We start from the raw sequence: 3,652 nt of genomic DNA, 5'->3' as shown, positions 1-3,652 counted from the left end.
GTATAAATAAGTGATGAAAAATAAAAAGAAATAACTTAATAAGGGTAATAATAAACAGGAAGGAACTAAAGGGAAAAATAAATAATTCAGACACCGAAGGAAAAAAAAAAAAAAGCCTAGTACAATAAATATTTATTTCAGACTGCATAGAGTTCCAGACACATCGATTGGAAACTTATGAATTAAACATGTTTTATTTATAGTTAATAAAAAAAAAATACTGTTTGCTTTGAGTGTTGCGTGTAATTCAAAAGGTGTTCCTTTGTCTTCAGACAGAAATGTAACATAAACAAAGGTCTGATTGGATCAAAAAACGGTATTTAAATACTTCCTAACTTAAAGCTCTTACCTGCTAATAATTATTGTTTTTGCATACTGCATGCTTATATCGAGTATAAGAAATACTGAACTGTAAATAATTGGCAATATTTAAATATGCTTTGCATTCTAATTAAGACAGCACTGTAAAGCATCTTGGAAAGAAGAAGAGAATGAGGAGGAAAGGAAGAGGGGTGGGAAAAATAAAGAATACCGCCACAGGTCCCACCGAGACTTGAACTCGGATCACTGGATTCAAAGTCCAGAGTGCTAACCATTACACCATGGGACCACACACAAATTTCTCCTTTCATTTAATGTCATGGCAAGAATGACCACTACTTATAGAAACATATGAGAACAAAACCGGAAGTGGGATACCATACCGACTGTGCGACGTGGTCGGCTTGATATTTGTACAAGTTTTATACATATTCTGCAAGTTTTTGAACTTATATATTTATATAAAATCCCTTAACTTTACAATCCTGATAACGGAATTACCAAGGAAATTTATTTATACGATGTGAAATATAGAATATGAATTCATTATCATGCTTAATTAAATTACTTTCATTATCAAATGAATAATTTGATATTCAAGATAAGAACGCTTGTGGATAATAATTTCCACTTCGTTTAGCTTATCAATTGCTAAATGATACAAAAATTATACACTTGTATAATTTTTATTATAATAAATGATACACTTGTTAGAACATAATTGCGTACAAAAATAGTACTGGGTATGGTAAGTAAATATATAAATAAATGCTTAAAAAAATATACATATATATAAATTCACTGCGAGCACCAGCTGGTCAAGAAACTACTCAAATAGATGTATTTTATTTATAGTTGGTGAATATGTAAATCAGAGTTCAAAACAGTGATCAGATTTAGTAAATAATAATATTTTTTGGTTTACCGATCAAGTGTTGATCAATTTTATTAACTGAACCAACTAGTTTCGCCACACTTATCTTCATGATGAGTGATCAGATTTCTTAAAAATAAGAGTTAGTTCACGAGAGATGAAACTTTTAACACCATAAAGGGCCGAAGTAACCCATTAAAACTATGGGGAGACAATTTTGGAGGGTGCAAAATTGTAGCGCTATGATAAAAACACTTTTTTTTATTGTTAATTTTATATATTTTCCTGAATTTAGGGAAGTGAAAATAGTGCCTGTCTAGGAGAGAATATACCCTAACAACGGTCCCATCACCAAACTATGTGAATCTATTAATATCCTAAGAGTTCAATATGGCTACAATGATGGCTCATTTAGGTTCAGTAAACAAATTGATGTTGGTGGTGTTTTATATAGGCGATGAAAATCATCTAACCACTTACAGTGTTTCTTGCTAAATTTATTATTTATTATATATTTTTTAAGGATGAATTCCCCTCCTCAAATAAACTTACGAAGGTATCTTATATCAGCCTGGAAAAACTGTTAACGGTCGTCAATGGAATGGTGCCAAGGATCGCGCTACAACCTACGAGATACAGTTACCTTGGATTGTTAAGAGTTCACAAAAGCAGCCATATAACACACAAAAAAAGAGAATGATGGATGAATTTGGAGAAATGTAATAAGGAATAGGAGTGGCGAGCTTAGGATTTGAGTGACCCAAGATGGCTTTCTACAGCAAGCCCTTTCCAGTGGATGTTCCCGACTAACGTCGCACAAAGTGCAAGCATATGAGAAACAAGGTAGTGTGAATGTATGATAAGAAAAAAATTGGCCGATATTTTAAAGTTTTCTTCGCAATGCAGCTAATATAAATATTCCCTTCACATCTTTAATTCTTCAAAGTTAGCAGTTGGAACTCTTAGCTGTAACGTTTGGAAATCTGTCGGCAACCAGTCCCTAACTCAGTAATGACAGTTGACTTTATATCTACCAACGACTTGAAGACTTGTAATGAAAATGCTGCAAACGACTCCAACACAGCAGTTATTATTACATGACACTTCCAAGGACTCATCGCTGGAGGTCACTTTACTATGCTACACACCTTACTGTTATTTCGCGAAAGTGATGTAAACTGTTATTATTTCTAAAACAGAGCGTATTTTGTGGTCAATTTTATGAGCTGCAGGCTTAAAGGCCTAGTTCATTGACAAAAAATCCTACTTGCATGTGTCAATAATCAAATAATTGGAGAACCTGAAAAACAGACTAACAAATTCTTCTAGTTGACTCCTAAAATAGATGTTATACTGTACACTAGTGGCCAAAATTGTTGAAACCTTTTGGAAAAGTGTATTTCTGAGGTTTGATGGCTCATAACATCACATTTTTTGGGAGTAATACCATAAAATTATATATCAATGGAAAGATAATTTAATCAAGAATGTAATGCAATAACTTTTATGAAGGATTTTTTTATTAGAACAGCAGTTATAAAGAAGAAAAGTGAAACACATAGAAAAAATTAGATATTCAAAAATGCTCACAATGTGAGTTAATACTTAGTTGGGTAACCTTTAGCGTTAATTACAGCCTTACAATGCTTCCCCCTTGAGTGAACCAAGTTTTTTTGGTTCAGCAGCTGTTATAATGTGAAACCAAGATTGAATTATTGCTTCTATTAATTGGGTTTTATTGGTGGGTTGCTTCTGACTAACAAGTTTCTTTAGTCAACCCCGTACATTTTCGATTGGATTAAGGTCTTGGCTATTTCCAGGCCATTCCAGAAGTGGAATATGATTATCTTGAAACCACTTTTTGCACACAGCAGCAACATGTGTTGCTAGTAACTAGTAACAACTAGTAACATTACTGGCTTAACGGGTGAAGCAAAAGCTTTTCATATTCCCGGCTATCTTAACAGAGACTGTGAGTGGAAAGAGTTTATGAGCTATATTGCTCGCCCTGGTTGGGCTAGGAGATTAATCCTCAGTGAGGGGATTTAGGATGGCTTTAGGTCTTTTGTGCTTAGAATAGTCCGTTGCATCATAGTCAGCGGCCAGTTTGATCAGTCTGTTAAGATGCACACTTGCCTTTGAAAAGAATTTGGTTGCTATAGTCTGCATGAAGGTGTAAATATAGGGGACCTCCGTGTCGCGGTGCAGTTGGACAGTTCGGATGAACCATGGAGCGCCCAGGATCATTCTAAGACACTTGTTCTGAATGCGTTGTAATTTAATGATATTTGAGTTTGAAGTATGGCTCCAGGCCGGTGAGGCATAGGTGAGTATTGGACGAACCATCAGTTTGTATATGAGAAGTTTGATTCTGGTGCTCAGTTTACTGTTTCTGTTTATTAGCGGATAGAGCTGGGCTATGGTTTTGGATGTGTTTGCACAGAGAGTCTTGATATC

At 34.6% G+C, this 3,652-nt stretch overlaps 1 non-coding gene across 1 annotated transcript; it reads right to left on the bottom strand.

The window, feature by feature from the left end:
* Positions 1–538: 538 nt before the first annotated feature.
* TRNAQ-UUG (transfer RNA glutamine (anticodon UUG)) lies at positions 539–610 on the bottom strand. The gene has a single exon. It is a non-coding gene; the product is annotated as a tRNA-Gln (tRNA).
* Positions 611–3,652: the final 3,042 nt, after the last annotated feature.

This window comes from Typopeltis vanoorti, chromosome 11 (assembly GCF_054136105.1).
Source record: "Typopeltis vanoorti isolate ZY-2024b chromosome 11, IOZ_Tvanoo_1.0, whole genome shotgun sequence".
Classification (NCBI taxonomy): Eukaryota; Metazoa; Arthropoda; class Arachnida; order Uropygi; family Thelyphonidae; genus Typopeltis; species Typopeltis vanoorti.
Note: the sequence above shows the minus strand (reverse complement) of the source record. Positions and strands in the feature narration are given on the sequence as shown.